Consider the following 10,546-nt stretch of genomic DNA (forward strand, 5'->3'; position numbering starts at 1 on the left):
TTATATGCATGCAGCTACCATATCCTAGACCGTGGTTTGACTCCTCACTTCCTTTTTGACGTCCATTAATGAAACAGAAGTTCTTTTTTTGTTGTTTTTTTTTAAATAATTTTTTATTTTTTTAATTTCTTTTCAGTGTACCAGAATTCATTGTTTATGTACCACACCCAAGGCTCCATGCAATACATGCCCTCCATAATACCCACCACCAGGCTCACCCAACTTCCTACCCCCCACCCCTTCAAAACCCTCGGATTGTTTTTTGGAGTCCATAGTCTCTCATGGTTCATCTCCCCCTCCAATTTCCCCCAACTCCCTTTCTTTCCATCTTCCCATGTCCTCTGTGTTATTTCTTATGCTCCACAAATAAGTGAAACCATATGATAATTGACTTTATCTATTTGACTTATTTCACTCAGCATAATCTCTCCCAGTCCCGTCCATGTTGATACAAAAGTTGGTATTCATCCTTTCTGATGGAGGCATAATACTCTATAGTGTATATGGACCACATCTTCCTTATCCATTCGTCCGTTGAAGGGCATCTTGGTTCTTTCCACAGTTTGGCGGCCGTGGCGATTGCTGCTATGAACATTGAGTTACAGATGGCCCTTCTTTTCACCACATATGTATCTTTGGGGTATATACCCAGTAGTGCAATTGCAGGGTCATAGGGAAGCTCTATTTTGAATTTCTTGAGGAATCTCCACACTGAAATAGAAGTTCTTAATATTAATGTAGTGAAACAATCTTTCCCTTTATGGTTAGAGTGTACCATGTCTTGATTAAGAAATTCTTATCTATCCCAAGGTCAAAAAGATATCATCCTACATTGTTTTCTAAAAGTCTATAAGCTCTTAGCATCAAGGATTTATATTATCACAGCTTTGTAAGTCTTGCTATCTAAAGCAAATTTTCCCATCTTACTCTTCAAGAGTATCTGTTCTTCTGCCTAAGTCTTAGAATTGATTTGTCAAGTTCCCTGAGAAAACAAATGAGATGAGGATTGTCAATGTTTTGAATTTGGTGAAAACTGACATTTTTATTATGCTGACTCTTTCTACCCATTAATATGGCATATTTCTTACATGTCTTATAAATGTCTCTACAAGCTTGCTATTCCGGACATCTCACATAAGCAGAATCTAATGTGGCTTCTTTGTGCCTTTTTTTGGTTTAGCATAATTGTTTTCAAGGTTCATCCGTGTGGTAACACTTATCAGTACTTTTTTATTTGCCAGTTAATATTCCTTTGTATGGATACAACACATTTGTACAACACATACAACATACAGTGTCCACATTGATGGGCATTTGGCTTGTTTCTACTTTCTGGATATTACAACTAATACTGCTATGATTATTCATGTGCAAGTTTTTGTGGGATGTATGTTTTTATTTCCCTTGACTACATACCTGGAAGTTGACATTGCTGTATCATATGGTAACTCTATGTTTAAACACTTGAGAAACTACCAGGCTGTTTTCAAAGTGGTTGTACCATTTTACATTCCCACCAGCAATGTTTGAGGATTCCAGTTGTTCCACATCCTCATCAACACTTACTACTGTCTGTCTTTTTTCTTGGAGAGAGAGAGAAAGAGAGAGTGCATGTGTCGGGATGGGGAGGGGTAGAGGGAGAGGCAGAGAGAGAGAATCTTAAGCAGGTTCCATGACCAGTGCAGAGCCCAATTCGGGGCTCGATCTCACAACCCTGAGATCATGACCCTGAGATCAGCCTAAGCTGAAATCAAGAGTCAGACACTTAACTGACCAAGCCACCTAGGAACCCCTGTATTATGGACTATTTTCAAGTTATCAAATATTCTTTGAAAACGTGATTTCTAATGACTGCCTGTTATTCTATCATATGAATAAACTCTGATTTATTCAGTTCAGCTCCTTGTTCTATTTAGGCTGTTTTAAAAATTTCATTACTTTTCATTGGTTTCTAACTACAATATAAGCCATTTAAGAGCTATTAATTAAATTTAAAATAAGCTAATGTGATAATATTTCATGCATCATCAACTTTTCCCCAAACCCCAACAGACATTTTCCTTGTAACCCATGCAACCTCTGACTTACCTGCCATCTCTGAGCCCCTCTTCCCTCTCTGGCCAGGCTGCTACTACATAGGTGGCTAGATTGGCCCTTCTCTCTGCTTCTTTCCTGCTTCATTCTATCTTTACTAAGAGCCATGGTGAAGGGGAAAGTTGAGTACTCTGGGTATAGGCATAGAAAAATCTTCCCAAAGCTTATTAGTGGCACATTGATCTGTCATTAGTGAGGTGCATTCAAAATGCAACTTTATATTATTTTTTGCCTCCTATGTCTATGACGTAGACAATGGGGAGAGAACTGCCCTTGCCTCTGGATGAAAATGAGGGCAAGCAATGGCATTTGTGACCATTGCTAAATACACGAAACCCCATGGTTACTTTAAGTCATACATCTCACATTCCAACCTAGAATGCTTGGTCCATTGTATCAATTACCACTTCAATCCCCTCCCACCCCCTGCCCACTAAGCAAAGGCTGGTCAAAGGTCGGGGCTCAGGTTTAAGGAGGGCTTGTGCTCAGTTTTTTCTTTCCTTCCCACTGCCTCCACTGCCTGTGGACTGTTTCTGATGACTCCATGGTGAATCCTGAAGGGGAGGGTAAGGAGCACAGAGAGAGATCAGGGGAAGAGGGCTCTTATGACATGTGGCAGGCATGGTCTCCAGGCTTGGCAGAGGCTTCTAGCAGATTCCTTCCTTCATGGGAACTTGAATGGGATTGTCAGTCTCCCCTGCTGAGCTTCCCTACCTCAGGGCACTTCTCCTTCATCCACTCATGCTGGACTCCTCTCCTCCACATTGGCTCTTGGAAACCCCCACAACTCTCACTGCTGAGCAGTCCTGACCCCAGCAGGCCACTTTCTCAGACAAGATCGCCTTTTTAATTTTTTTTTTTTTGTAATGTTATGTTAGTCACCATACAGTACATCATTAGTTTTTGATGTAGTGTTCCATGATTCATCGTTTGTGTATCACACCCAGTGCTCCATGAAATCCATGCCTTCCTTGGTACCTATCACTGGGCGAACCCATCCCCCAACCCCCTCCCCTCTGAAACCCTCAGTTTGTTTCCTGGAGTCCATAGTCCCTCATGGTTCATCTCCCACTCCGATTTCCCCCCTTCTTTTTCCCTTCCTTCTCCTAATGTCTGCGATGCTATTCCTTATGTTCCACAAGTAAGGGAAACCATATGATAATTGTCTTTCTCATCCAGACTTATTTCACTCAACATAATGTCCTCCAGTTCCATCCATGTCGATGCAAATGGTGGGTATTCATCCTTTCTGATGGCCAAGTAATAGTCCATTGTATATATGGACCACATCTTCTTTATCCATTTGTCTGTTGAAGGGCATCTCGGCTCCTTCCACAGTTTGGCTATCATGGACATTGCTGCTATGAATATTGGGATGCATGTGGCCCTTCTTTATACTACATCTGTATGGACAAGATTTTTTTTTTTTTAAAGATTTTATTTGTTTGTTAGACTGAGATCACAAGTAGGCAGAGAGACAGGCAGAGAGAGAGGAGGAAGCAGGCTCCCTGCAGAGTAGAGAGTCTGATGCGGGGCTCGATCCCAGGACCCTGAGATCATGACCTGAGCCGAAGGCAGAGGCTTTAACCCACTGAGCCACCCAGGTGCCCCTGGACAAGATCTTTTTTAAATGACCCTAAGTCATGTCCTTACCCAGGCCCCACATCTGGTAACCAGGATTGTGTGCTGTGGAACAGCGAGACCATGCAGGGTTACAGCTTCCCTTCTACTGCTTGGGTCTCCAGGCCAACGCCAGCTCTTCTGGCCTAGCAAACACAGTATTACTTGTGTGTTTGGGGGAGGGGAGATGAATGATCATGAGACAGCTTTTCTCCCAAGAAATCCCCTTTCCCTCTCAACTTCAGCTACTTTGTATCTTCCCTTGTATATAAATAAGGTTCCTTATAGTTTTTCTAACCCATGCTCGAACTGCACATTCCCACTTACAGGAATACTGTGTTCGGGTAGTCTTTCATTCAGTCTTCTACTGGTTGTGGCTTCACATCCCTGAGCTCTAAACAGCTCTGCCCCGTTCACTGGTCTCTAAACACATCAATCGGCAAAGGAAGCTCCGTATTTGAAATAATCCTCTGCCAAAAAACAAAACTCCTCAAATGCAAACTGTTTTTCTTTTTAATTATTTGGTTTCTGTGTTTGAATGCTCTTGCTTTAGGTTTTTTGGCAGCAGGAAAAATTATAAACTGGAGGAAGGGAAAGGGGAAATGCAAAGCTTTATAAGCAAAGACAGATTAATGGCCTCTGTTGTACTTGTCTTTTGGATTAGATTACTGTAATTGCAAGCACGATTTCTCCTTCATAAGGTCTGCAGACAAATTAATCAAAGTGTCAATGACATGTGAGCTGAGGGTAACAGTGAGGTACAAAACAGAAAGCCAAGGGGAAGAAAGCTGACACTGGCATGGGATGGAGCCCAGGGTCAGGGGTCAGAAAGGTCAACATTTCCAAAGGCTATAGGAGAGCTCACAGGAAAAATGGAGCTAGGGATCAGGGACCAGGCAAGGAAGGAGGAGCCAGAAATTAAAAGAGGCAAATACACCTGTTTCTAACTCACTCACTATGGCAGATGGAATTTTCCAGAGCACCACACCAATATATATCCCTTTCCCCTGCTTGCCCTAAAATTGACATGGGGGGTCTGTGTTGTGGGCAAATAACAATTAAGTGTGAATATAGAATAAACACATTTTCAGAAATGCAAGTACTCACAAGTTTATTTTCCATAACTGTTTCTTAAGAATTTACTGGCAGATGAGTTCTGGCAAAATAAGGAAATAATCTAAGAAGAAGACATGAGAGCTAGGAAACAGATTTTGCCCAAGAGAAGGACAAGTCATAGAATGAGCACCACACAGAAAGACACAACCTTGGAGAGAGAGTGCAGGAGAGTGGAGTTAGGTGGCATTCAAGAGATATATTATCCTGAGAGCTTGGGACATTTTGTTGTAAGCTTTTCCATAATCGCTGATTTTTCCAATCATATCTATAAATTACCTGATAAAAATTAAAATGATCTTAATACAAAATAATATTGGTATCATCAATGGTTCAGATGCAACCACCAAGTCAGCTGAGAGAGTTTGTGTTTGGGGACTGTGCTAATGGTACCTGCCCTACAGGTTAGGGTTGGACCAATTAGACTGACAATGTGATGATCCATCTTGGCTATTAAGATAGCAATAACCTTGTTGATTAGGAGATAGGCTTTAAAATGAAAATTAAATCTATATTTTAATTTTCATTTAGCATATATATTGAGGTCATTATGGCAAAGACAATTTTTATGGTATGGTCTGGTTATGTTACAAAGAGCTTTGAACCAGGAGGCTGCCTGGGTTCTAATCCAAGCTCTACCAACTCACTGTGTAACCTTGAAAGTGCATAACTTCTCTGTTCTCTAGTTTCAACACTTATAAAATGGGAATTCTTTTATTCACACTATACATGTGTATTGACTGCCAGCAAGGAGACATTGTTTTAGGCCCTGGAGATGAGACAGAGAACTGAGCCACATTCAAATGGAGGACAGACAACAAAATAAAAAAGGGTACTATATAATATAGTGTACCAGAAAGTAATGAGTTCTGTGGAGAACAATAAAGCATAAAAGGGTCATAAGGAATGCTAGGGTGGGAGATGCAATCGTATATAAGGAATTCAGGGAAGGCCTCATTGAGTCAGAAACATTTGAACACTTGAAGGAGATGAGGACAAGACATACCAATATCTGAGAGAAGAATGTTATAGGTAGAGGAAATGCTACATACAAACAGTATAATGTGGACCCTTGTCTGGCATCACAAGGACTGTGAGGAAGCCCCTCGGGCTGAAGCAGAATGTATGAGAACAGAGAGAGATGAAGGCAGAGAGCGAATGGAGGACCCATCACAGGGCTCTGCACATGGGCCATGATAAGGACTTTGGCTTTTACTCCAAAGATGATGCATTAGGGATCATAAGCAAAAAGAGAAATATGATCTCACTTCCATTTTAAAAAAGATAACTCTGGCTACTGTGTGGAGAATAGACTCCAGGGGACAAGAGAAGTAGAGAGACCAGGGAAAGAGCTTCCACAAGAATCCAGGTGTTATGTGTTGAATTGTGTCCCAATATGCTGAACTCATTATCTTCAGTACCTCAGAATGTGACTGTATTTGGACATAGGGTCCTTACAGATACTTAAATTACGGTGAGGTTATTAGGGTGGTCCTTGATCCAATATGATGTGCACCTTAATAAATGGGAAATTAGTGGGCATGGAGACACACATGGAGAAGATGGCCATCCACGAGCCAAAGAGTAAGGCCTGGGACACACCTTTCCTTCACAGCCCTTGGAAGGAAGCAAAACTGCCGGGACTAGACTTGTAGCCTTCAGAAGGGTGACAGTAAATTTCTGGGGTTTAATCTGCAGTCCTAGCATATGAATATCCTGGGGTACAGAGTAATTGTGGCAGTGGAAGTATGTATTTTACGTCAACAGGACTTCCTAGTAGATTGGAAGGGGTGCAAGAAAGAATCAAGGTCAAAGGTGACTTTAGGGCCTGGGCCTTGAATAACCAGAAGGATAAAATTAGTACCAACAGCAGGAGAGCTGAGGTTGGAGCAGTCTTAGAGGTGGATGTGGTGGGAAGATCAGGAATTCAGTTGGGGATATGCTATCAGGGACCCAGTTAGGGACCACGCGGACACAATGATTGTGAGAATCAAATGAATTCAATACATATTTATTGTGTCTTTAGTGTGTGTAAAGCACTGAAGCATTTTTAAGCAGGAGATATTTTAAAATTTAAAGAGTTTCTGTTTTATGGAAGCTTTGCAAAAATTACATGGATAAGATGTTCAATCTTCAAAAGGTAAAAACATCAAGTATCAGAGAAGTAGTGCAGGCTATGCGTGGTTTGTCTATAAGATAATCAGCGTAATTGAAATTGTTAATTTCCTCCATAGATAATTTCGTACTTGTACTTTGCATAGTGATAATGACACATCATCACAGTTAATACTTTTGACTATTCATTTGGATTTGTATGCTCTAGTGTGTCTGGTTTTAGTCAGTCTTATTACTATAAGGATATATGAAAGGTTTTGTGGGCTCAAAATCAGAAAGAGCTAAGTTAAAATGCTGTTTCTGACACTAGCTGTTTGAACACAGTGAGTTACTCTGAGTCTTGGTTCCTTTATCTATAAGATGGAGGTAACAAGACCTCATAGAATTGTTCTGAGGGATAAATTAGGTGGCACATAGATAGACGTGCTTCCTCTAGTTATCAGTTTACAGCGAGCACCCAAAAAAGCTGTTGTTGGTTTCGGCCATGCTGTAGGTGTTCAGGGTGAGGTGAACAATCACTCAGGGTCAGGAAAGATACAGTGGGGCAGATGGCCCTGAGGCTGGGACCTAAAGCAGGAGGGAGATTTACATAGATGGCATAGACCAAAGCTTCTCAAAATTTTTAAAAAATATTTTACTTATTTATTTGACAGAGAGAGGGAGAGAGATCACAAGTAGGCAGAGAGGCAGGCAGAGAAAGAGAGGGAAGCAGGCTCCCCGCTGAGCAGAGAGCCCAATGTGGGACTCGATCCCAGGACCCTGAGATCATGATCTGAGCTGAAGGCAGAAGCTTAACCCACTGAGCCAGTCAGGCGCCCAAGCTTCTCAAATTTTAATATGACTTCCAATCACCCTGGGCTGTCAGGTTGAGTCAGGAGGTCTGGAGCGGGGCCTGGGTGATGCCCCATCTGTGCTACAGTGAGGCCACACTTTGACTAGAAGGGGCACAGATCACAAGCAAGTAGAATGAGATGATCCAAGCACAAGAATGCTGACATGTGGGGGGTTAGGGGGACAGGTGCTCCTATGCAGTTTAGCTGGAGGAAATAACATTAGAAAACGGCAGGGGGATGGGAAAGGCAGGATGAGGCCACATCCTGGCAGGCCACGAAGGGCTGACTGAGCTGACACTTTATTGTGCAGGACGGGTCAATAACATGGTGAAGACAGCACAGAGATACTCACCCTGGTATTTACCTGTACCACACATCAGAGCAAAGAGGGGCCAGAAACAAGGAGACCCGGGAAGACTGCTCCAGTCAGGGTCCTTTCATCTAGGAGAAGCTGAAATCCCTTCAAACCAATCTGAGCAATAGGAAATGGTGAGAGGGTTCTGGTAAGACCACAGAGCTCAAAAGGTACAGGAACCGATTCATTCTGGAGACCAGCCTCTCTCTCATCCACATCTCTCTGAGGGTTTCACTTCCTCTTGCATGTGGCCCAGAGTGGCCCAGAGGTTTTGTATTTACTATCCACAGCTCACTGAAAACTGGGTCTTTTAATTCAGATTCCTAGAGGAAAACTCAGATGGCGTGGCTTAAGTTCTGAGACAGATTACACAATGCATAGGTCACTTGTGAATCAGCTACCCCTTCACGGTCACATTGAGTCAGAGGGAAAAAAAATCTCATGCGACTCAGTAGGAGTTGTGGGCCAGGGCAGTGTCCTTAAAAAAGGCTGTGGGCAGGAACCCCAAAATATGTATATCTAATGGAGAAAAGATGTTCAAGCTTAATCTATTAAAAAAAAACAAAAAACAAAACAAAAAACCAACCCTCTCCTTTTGGCTTATCAACCGAACATCCCCAAATCAGTCTCCACTGTCACCATTTCCCAACTTCCCATGTGCTCAACCCAGTCTGGCTTCAGGCCCCTTCTCCTCCACCCTTATGGGATCCTGACATCTACCCTATGGAAAGGCACTTGTGATATTCCAAGTTACCAAACCCCAAAACACTAACCCAGTGTCTCTGTGGCTCTGATTCTGCCTTATGTTAATGCAGAGAACCCTGTTTCTTCACAGTATATCCAACGAAGCCCAACTGCAGCAATGAACTGCACATTTTAATGAGGCAGTAATAAGGTGAGATCACGCGGTGAACATAATTTCATTTGATAAATTTCTCCTTCACACATTTTCTGTTTCTCAGTTTGTTCCTCTCTATACTCACCAAGGATAGCTCTGGAACCCTCTTTTAAAGTTTGGGGCCAACTGACTCCCAGTCTGGAGGCTCAGTGGCCTCCAAACTTGCGTGGATATCTCACAAGAGGGATTTCTCACCCCACACCTTAACCACGAGAGAAAATGCCACATCTTGGTTCCTTCCAGCACCTTCCACCGGGTGTTTGTTCTCCTGAAGGAGAGGGGCTCTGGTTCGTGAACAAGGTGACACGTGTCAGCTCAGGCTCTGGAACTGGGATCTGCGAGCAGGCTCACTTCCCTAAAGTCCAGTTTGGCTTTCCAGGCACATATCACCCAGATTAATACAATAGTCTCCTTAATTAGCCTTCCTTTCTCAGCCCTCTTCTCTCAGTCTATCCTCATTGTCTTAGCCAGAGGATTATCTTTAAATGGAAGTCAGAGTATAAGACTCCTCTGTTCAAAACCTCAAATGGCTTCCCATCACACTCAAGAATAAGATATGGTCCTTACATCAGCCTGCAAGACCTACATCTGTGCTCTCTACATTTCTGACTTCACCTAGCACATGGCTCTCCCTTCTTTACTCCATTCTAGCCCCACTGGTCACTTGGGAAATGGTACCAACAGCCAATACTTTCTGAGCACTTATCATGTGCCAGGTTCTTCTTCACATTCCTTTAATCCATTGAAATGGAGAACTTGAGAGGTTATACAACTTGCTCAAGGTTGCACATCTAACGTGCAGTACAAGTGGGAACAAACCTGATCGGGCTCTGGCTGTGAAGTTTGCATTCTCAACCATAAGATCTATGTAAATTGCCTTTGACTCGTGGTATTTTTATTAATTACTTCCTAGATATTCACCCTTGACCTGAGAGTATTTTAAAAAAAAGTCCAAGTAATTAGATATTTCTTTAGTTTTAATTAATCTTTAATTTTGGAATTTGAGGTTCTTTGTGGCATGATAGCCAATTTCTGTAAATGATCCAGGGTTGCTTGAAAAAGTATGTTCTGTTTATTTATTTATTTTTTTTTAAGATTTATTTGTCAGAGAGAGAGAGTACACACAAGCAGGCAGAGAGGCAGGCAGAGAGAGAGAGGAGGAAGCAGGCTCCCTGCCAAGCATGGAGCCCGATGTGGGACTCAATCCCAGGACCCCAGGATCATGACCTGAGCTGAAGGCAGCAGCTAAACCAAATGAGCCACCCAGGCATCCCGGTATGTTCTATTTCAAGGACAAAGGATTTAATGTGTATCTACTAGATCTTATTTTGATCCCTGATATACTTTTACCTGTAACTATTTGCAGGCTAGTTTTCATGTCCTCAATCTCTTCACTTCTCTGGGCTCTTTTTCTGAGTTCTTGCATTTCATTGAGAGTGTGGAAAATGTCTGACATCTGCTTTCCTGGGATATTCTTTTAACAGATATTCTTCACTGCCTTTTGCTTATTCTGTTCCT

Source organism: Martes martes, assembly GCF_963455335.1.
Source record: "Martes martes genome assembly, chromosome: 3".
NCBI lineage: Eukaryota > Metazoa > Chordata > Mammalia > Carnivora > Mustelidae > Martes > Martes martes.